The sequence below is a fragment of the Gossypium hirsutum genome, chromosome A03 (assembly GCF_007990345.1).
Source record: "Gossypium hirsutum isolate 1008001.06 chromosome A03, Gossypium_hirsutum_v2.1, whole genome shotgun sequence".
In the NCBI taxonomy this organism is placed as follows: Eukaryota; Viridiplantae; Streptophyta; class Magnoliopsida; order Malvales; family Malvaceae; genus Gossypium; species Gossypium hirsutum.
Window position 1 is genome coordinate 17,161,355 of NC_053426.1, and position 8,919 is coordinate 17,170,273.

General features: G+C 29.9%; 1 long non-coding RNA gene across 1 annotated transcript; it reads right to left on the reverse strand.

Moving 5' to 3' along the window:
* Positions 1–7,519: 7,519 nt before the first annotated feature.
* On the reverse strand, positions 7,520–8,354 carry LOC107886120 (uncharacterized). The gene is made up of 2 exons (XR_001680643.2): positions 8,176–8,354; positions 7,520–7,892 (listed from the first exon to the last, which is right to left on the reverse strand). It is a non-coding gene; the product is annotated as an uncharacterized lncRNA (long non-coding RNA).
* Positions 8,355–8,919: the final 565 nt, after the last annotated feature.

Below are 8,919 nucleotides of genomic sequence, written 5' to 3' on the forward strand. Positions count from 1 at the left end.
CAAACATTGAAATTTGATATTTTATTTTTTTATATATTTTGATAGGTCAATGTTTATATTGCCGTTAATTAAATATTGAAATGGATTTTTAAAAAAATTAACACCATTAAAATTATATTAAATTTAAGTCCATTGTAATACCTTTTTTTTTATCACATGGTTATCAAGTATGTGTTTAAATTTTAAAATTTCATGCCAACAATTTTAATTAAAAAAAAATTTAACAAATAAACTCCAATTCTTAAATTCGAAAAATATAAAAATTAAATTATAAATCTATAAATAACACAAAAATTTAGAACAAATTATAACTCTATAATTAATCCAATAGGAAGCAAGGTTTAATCAATTTATATAATGATTGATGGGAATGTGTGACAAAGGTCATTGGCATGCTAATTGTTTATTTGCTAAAATTTGTGCCTTCAGAATGAAGCCTCCTAATCCCTTGCATTTCATGTTACTAAGGATTATACTTCAAATATTACACTAGGATTCCAAAGCTAAACCCCATCATTCTCTCAATGTATATATAATATACTATCTTTACACTATTTTTTTTTTCTTACATGTTCATAAAAATAGTAACAAATTTTGGGAGGACTCAATTTATCCTACTTTTTGGCCCAAAAAAAATTTCATCCAACTTAAATAATTATCGTGATAAAATACATTATTTTAATTAAATTTAATTATAATTATATATAAATAATATCTTGTTTTTTAATTAGTAAAACGATTATTTTATTAGACGATTTTATTGTCTAATGTATTTTTCTTATTTATTTTAGATTTTTTAAATAATAAATTATATTGGTAAAGTTTATGGTTGAATTTTTTATATTTAAAATTTATTTAGTCTTATTCATTTGATATTTATAATTATTTTTTTGTATATGTATTAAATATTTTTAAAAAGGGTAAGTCATATTAGTAGTCATTCGATTATTATTGAATTTCTTTTTTTGGTCATTTAACCATGAAAAGTTACAAAATAGTCACTCAACTATTAGTATTTTTTTTTTGGACACCCAACTATAAAAAGTTACAAAATGGTCTTCCAACTATTCAATTTTATTTTTTATTTTGGTCACCAGTTGGCTAAAGTAAAAATGAAAACACCCAAAAAATCCAAGATAGTTGTATCACCAAAAAAGACAAATTTAAAAAGTTGAGTGATCATTTTATAACTTTTCATTGTGAGTGACCAAAAAAAATAATTATTAATTGGTGACCATTTTAAAACTTTTTATAGTTTGAGGACAAAAAAAAAACTAATAATTAAGTTATTACTAGTATAGTTTACTTTTTAAAAATATCAATAATTTCAATACAATACATCAAATCTACTGATATTAATGCATATCAATACTAACCAGTAGCAAAGCTAGAGGGCTAATCCTCCGCCATCTTAAAATGGAAATTTTTTTATTTAAACCCCTTTATAATTTATAATAATAGTAAAATTATACTTTAACTCCTAAAATAATAAAAAATAATTTAATCTTTTAAAATTTATAAAAATATAAACTATTAAAATAAAAAAATTTAAAATTTTATTATCATAAAAATATAAAATTTCATTTCGATCTCAAAAAATTTCTTACGAAAACATAACGTGGACCACTTTTTTAGCATAAGTTTGGCACGCACAAAGTTGTAATTTAAAAAATTGGTGTTCACAAAAAATAAATAAATAAATAAATAAATTAGAATTACTTACTCTTTAAAATTTTGAAATTTATCTTTAACAAAGTACATAAATTTCAATAAATACCAAATAAGTTTTATAATTCAATTCCGTATTCATTAAAATTTTATTTTTAATTTTTAATTTTTTTGTATTCTCTTTGTCCAATTCACGATCCATGTACGATATGCTATATTACCCTGTTTGGATTCATTTAGCTAAAATGTAATATTTAAATATTTAATTGATGGAATGTAAAATTACTTAAAAGCACATTTTATTAATTTCTCTTTATTATGGAATTTTTTTATAATAACCTATTCTATCTGAAATCTTAGATAACTTAATGAATGGGTGGTATTGATATTACACCCCATATTACGACATCTTGATAGTATTTGGGAATGTGAGATTACAGAATGACTAAAACGTTGATAATCAAAACAACATAATCTTATTTCGGAATGTAACCTCCCTAACCCGGCCTAGACATTAGACACGAATTCGAGAGATTACATTGACCATCGAGATGGCTCAGTAAGCTATCAGAGTTTATAAAACAGACTTTTTAAAACATTTCTTTGTTTTTAGAAGAAAACTTAGTCTATTTTCACAAAAACTCGCAAGTTATCAAGAAACCAATTTAGATTAGCTATGTAACGATGCCTACTTTTCTTTTAAGAAAACTTAGTTAATTTCCTATTTATTTGCTACTCAAAATCTTAAATAAAATTTAGCAGTGGAAAAGTGATAATAGTTCGTATTTTTAATAAAATCTGAAATTTCATTCATAATTAATTACTATTATTTCGATGTCCTAAAATCAAATTAAATGTCATACATGCTAAAAGAAAACAAACCCTAAGTCTCATGCCACAGTTCAAAATAAAACAATGCAACCTCTAAATAATATAAATATCAAATAAAAATTTTAAAATATTTTAATAAACAATCGAGCTTAGACCCTCTGGATGTCGTGTCTGCGTCCTAATTTGGTGAGTTATCTGCAGAGATGGAAATAAAAAGGGAGTAAGCTGTGAAGCTGTAACACCCCACACCCGGCCTGGTTGCTGGACCCGAATAACAGGATGCTACAAAAAGCATCAAAACTTACATACATGCACACATAACCTTAATCGAGAACAATAGCTACCATGTTTAAACATTTAAATAACAGTGTTCGTGTTTAATTTACGTCATATGACATTAGGAACCACTTAATACATAATTAGGGTTTATTTATTAAAGTCCTAAAGAAATCAACGTAGGTGTCAATACAAAATCACATGTATCGATATTTAGCAAAGTAGGTATCAATACTAATAAGAAAATCGATACCAAACTAGCATTCTACCAAAATTTTTAATGCAAAATATTTTATCGATACTTAAACAAATGTATTTCTACCTCGAGTATCGATACTCGTGAATGGGTATCGACACCAAATTAAGCCACTATTTTTCTTGTACATGCGTTCCAACATCGATGTATCGATATTTATGCCTCAGGTATAGATACCTCTGCACAAATCAACAAAAATATAGTAAAACAGGGAAACATTCATGCTCGTACAATATTCCCATCCAACATGCATTATCAAACACGGTAGCAGTCATCAAATAGTTCATAAACATAATCCCAAACAACATCAATACTCCAAAAGTCTAAAACCATAATAAACTAATAAAAATAATTATGTTTACTAACTGAAATTCTAACCCACATTGCCTTTATTTAAAATACCCAAAGACTATAAAACTACCTACTCAAAAGTTTATTGCCTAGCTTGGATCACTTCCTTGGCCGCACTGCTCACACCAAGAGCATTATATATTTGCAAGAATTTAGTGAGGAATGTGTAAGCTTTAACAAGCTCAGTGAATGATCGAAATTATTGCAAGTATACACAACATCATGCGTTAAACAAAAGCAGCTAAAGCATAATCACAACCATATTTAATTACAATGTCAAACTAACATATTCATACCTTATTTATCTCATATGTCTAACTTATGTACTCACATGCATATACATACAACATATTTCACATACAATTCATTAAGTGCTAATTTGGCAACTTGGGACTATGAAATGTAAAAGTGGGCTATAACACCACATATTGGATACACGGATCTCCATCACACCAATAACTCAAAGAGTCTAACATATCCAATAAGTGTAGCTTCAAGCTAACATTCTCCAACACACCAACATGTCCCGATGAAAGAAGTTTAACTCACATTCCCTTATCCCTCCAAACTATCTCGAGCCTCAATGCCCAAATCACAACACAAGGGTGAGTACTCACAAATACTATGACATGCCAACTGTATCCAGCGGTCTCAAGAGATCACAAGGCCAAAATATCTACAATTACACACGTTTTTTACTTACAATTTTAATGCACACTATCATTGCTCTTAAACATCATACACATAACATTATACTTACCATGCACTCTATTGTTGCAGTCACAAGTGCTAACATATTGCCCAATAAGTTATAACTATATTAAACCACATGTATGTGCATAAAACCAGTAATTCCATTTTACATATTAACACAATCGCATAGTATTCGTAGCATTAACCACCATATCATAGTACTCGTAGCATTAACCACCATATTGCATATCTTACATCACATAATCACAATTTTGCAAAAATGAACAAAATGAGTAAGAAGGCTTACACTTGGAACTTAGGATAGGTGTTTAAGCTAACCTATGCTCTCGTTTAACACCATGAATCGTGCCTACTAGCAGCAAAACCAAAATAATCACTGTTCACACTTCCGATTGATAATCACAAGCTCAAACTAGCTTTTCCTTACCTTTCATCTTGCTCAAGGAGAGATCCAATGATTCCGAATCTTTTCACATATTAACCACACAACATATGTAAACAATTAACAGCCAAAACACACCTTAATTCAAAAAAAAAATGCAGGTTTAAGCTAACTCCTCTTTGAACCAAAATTTTTTATTAGCTTAGCTGAAACTCAGATTTTCTTAACCTGAACTTATTCTCATTTCTTATAATTGATTCTAAACATCTAATTTTTCATCTAAAAATGATTCTCAACCCTTAAAACACCCAAAACTCTTTAGAATTATGGTTTCAAAAAATTTTAGACATCTATGGCCATTTTTAATGAAAACTCAATATAATCTTCAAATCATTTAATGAAAGATTAAAATGAGTTTAAAAACCTTTTAATCTCATCAAAATAAGTTAAAAAAATTTAGAAGAAATATTTTCGTTTAAAAATCTAAAATTTTCCATTAATAACCCCAATTTCGGCTAACATACAAGTTTCTTGTTTCAATGAATTAAAATTTGATTTGAAAGATTAGTTTGCATCAAAATCTAATATGAAAACAAAATCTTACCTTGATTAAGGACGAAAACAAACAGTTGATGGAAATCCGAGAAAAACCCACAAGATGAATGATAACGAAATTAATAGTGTTCTTAATGTCCTCTTTGAATTTGAAAGAGATTTGATGTTTGAAGGAAAATAGAAATCAAAAGGATTAGAGTATTGAAGATCAAAATTGGTGAATGATAGTTTAGGGTCCTCAATTGAAGGCAAGAAAAGAGAAGAATGGGTGTTATGCGTCAATTGTGGGGTGAAAGGGAAAAATGGGCTAATTTTAAAATTTTGGTCTATTTGTGAGCTACTCTCAACTTAAACCCTTTTACAAAACAATCATTTTTCTTTATATTAAAGGTTTTTTTTCTCATTTCTTTCATAAATCGATTTTATTTTCAAAATCCATTTAACAAAGACATTTTTTAGTTACCAAATCCTAAATTCCCGAACCCAATTTCGGGCCACAATTTCTAAAACTAACCTCAAAACTTTTAGACCAAATTTTGGGATGTGACAAAAGCTCAATGTGAATTCAATCACAAGAAAACCAGTGCAAACTGCAGATATAGTATACTGAATAATAATATGTAAAATAATCATCATCGAACAATAATTTAGAGTACCATTATTTACGATCAATTCAACACAATATCATCACAAAATTCTTATTTTTATATTTACATGTTGATGAATGTACTGCAGTTTCACTTTAATAAAAAAAGTCCTACCTAACTCCACAATACTCCACAGTAGGAGTTCCCAAAAACTCATTTACCTTTACACCATGGTATGGATGAACCACTAAATGTTGCAGATAAAACCTGCTAATACAATGTGGATAAACCACTAATCAGTGTAGATAAAAACTGCTAATATGGTATGGATAAACCACTAATCGTATAGATAAAAGTTGCTAATACGACGTGGATTAACCACTAAACGGTGAAGACGAGCTACTAACACTTCATCCGTTCATATCGACCCACCCCATGCAATTCACCATGACATGCTGTAACAGATTAGTACGGTAGCATTAACATGCTTTTAACAAGTATATGCAAAAGTAATTATCATGCTTATAACATATCATAACAGTAGTAATAAATTTTTTTAATGTGAGTTCAGTTTAATAGTGATAATAGGCATGTATATCATACAATCAATAACACAGTGGTATGGAAAACATTATCAGTTCATCAGAATTACAGTGTCCATAAACATGTAATATTTTCATATAATGCAAATACAATAATGATTTAGTTAATCATATCATGTATTCCAGCATTATTCATATTACCAGGGACGCAGTTAAATGAAATAGAGCACTAAAACAGTTTGGGGACTATTCTAGGACTAAATTGCACAATTCACAACATTTTAGGAAAAACTGTAAAACAAAGGTCACACGGCCGTGTGGAGGGTTTTAGGCCATGTGGTTCATGAACTACATTAGTGTTTCCAGGGCACATGGTCGTGTGGTGTGCCTTCTGGTCCATCCGTATGGCCCTATCCTAGACATGGTTTGTCTCAATTCACTTGTAAAAGAATACACACCTTTCACCGAAAGCTCGATTGACATTCCTCACAAACAAATCTAATCCAATATTCCTAAAACGAGTCCTTCAAATGACATTTATATACAAGCTAACAATCGATTTCAAAATTTGTCAAGATTATCAAAAGATTTGTCCAACACCGTAAAAGATTGAGTAATTGAATTGAAATATTATCATCGAATAAAAATACTACGAAAATTCAGGAACGAGATGTACTTACCAATTCTTGGCAAGAAAAGGGATGATATTGATGGAAATTTCAAATCGATAGAAAGAATGATTGAATGGAGGATTATTTGATTCGGAAAAATAAAATAATTATCAACAATTAGGATGAAAATATGGTGTAAAGAAAATGGAAAGAAAATAAATAGAGAATGGAGAGCAAATTCTATTTAGGATTTGAAAAAGGCAATATGAAAATTTCAATGAGAAAGGGTAAGATATGAACTTTAGTTAGGGAAGAATTGGTTAAATTCCTAGGGTTTGTAAACCTTGAGGGCTGCACTTGCAATTTTCCTAATATTTTGCCAAAAGTTTTAAATTAAAATGAAAAGGGAGGAGAAGAAAGCTTGAACTTAGGTTCTTTAAGGGGAACTAACACCTTAACCATTGGACTATTACCCACTTGTTAATTTTTTACCTTAATCATATAGAAATATTTTGGAGTGTCTTTGGTGAAATTATTAAATAAAAATGGAAGAAAGGGGATCAAACTTAGAATCACAAGAGAGAAAAACTAACACTTAACAAGAGTGACTCAAACCTTGGTTTCTAAAGAGAAAGCATTAACGCCTAACCACTCAATCTATATCTTGTTTCTTATTTATTTTAGTCACTTAATTGTATATATTTTGTAATAGCCCAAATCTGCCCGGGCCCATAATTAAATAAATAAAACCGAAAACAAAAATAAATAAATAAATGTTTATTTGTTTTTTAACAGTCTATGTATAAGCCCAAAATTCGGTTGCCTTTAACCCAGAATACCTAAAACTACCCATTAACCCATTTACACCCAACCCACAAGCAGGAACGACCCAAATGGCCCAATGTGTTAACAGATGAAGGAAGACCTAGGGTTTTTGGAACCCTAGGCGTCGTAAACAGAAAGTTCCAGAAGCCAACCAAACGTCACGCCCCTTTAGTTTCCGTCGTTCTAGCTACCCACCATCAAGGCCACGATTCTAGGCTCCGAGTCACGCCGTGATCAACGCCACCGGTGGATCTACGTCACCATCACGATCATTGCCGGATTTTCCTTGCTCACCTGCACACAAATGAAAGAAAAGCAGCATACAAAATAGGAAGGAATCGAAGGAAATTATTCTTACCAAATATACTGTAAACAGTGGCTATAAAAGCCCGAATCGAAAAAGATGTAAAGGACCGATTTTTACGTTTTCAAAATACGTACATAGATTCAATAAAAAGTTTATTTTTACATACATATACAGAAAGGAGTACTACAGTCGATCGAAATATGCAAAGGTGAAATTTTTTAAAATATATGTACATATATATATTGCAAATAATAAAAAGGAAAGGGATACCTTTAATCGGCGTTGAAAGGCGAGGTTTTTAAACCTCTGGCCACCGTATGCGATGGAGACGATGGGGGTGCGTGAGCGCGTGCGCACCCCTGGATGGAGGTCCGGTGACACTCCGAGAGCCCCTCCCCAACTCTCTTTCAGAGAGTTTCTTTTTTTTTTCTTTAGAACAGACTTAAAATGATTTTAGAACTTAAAATTTGACTTATATAGCCTAGATGAAACGGTGCCGTTTTGGTTTAATCCAATAAGCACAAAACGACGTCGTTTCAAGGCTTAGGATCCGCGCGTTAACCCGATGACCCAGGGAAGATCCGCATTTTTTTAAATGGGAAAATTGCCCAATTGATCCTTCCGGTTTATTAAATTTTATAATTACATTTTATTTTATTTTTAATTCGGCCCTAATATTTTATAGTTGATTCAATTTAGTCCCTATGGCTGTTGAACTTCATTCTATGGAACGACGTCGTTCCTTGGGAATAGGGTATTTTGCCCGATGAGTCCCTCACCTTTTGCACGTGTTTCATTTAAATCCCAGATTCAGTTTTATTTTTCTAATTTCGCCCCTATAATTTTATAAAATTTTAAATTTAATCCTATGTGTTTTTTATTAATTTTATATTATATATTATTTATTTTACTCTAAACCTATATATTTTATTATATAATTATACAATTATTTTCACCTGTTATTTATTATGTATATATATTAGTTTTTTTATTATTATATTATTTAGTAAATGC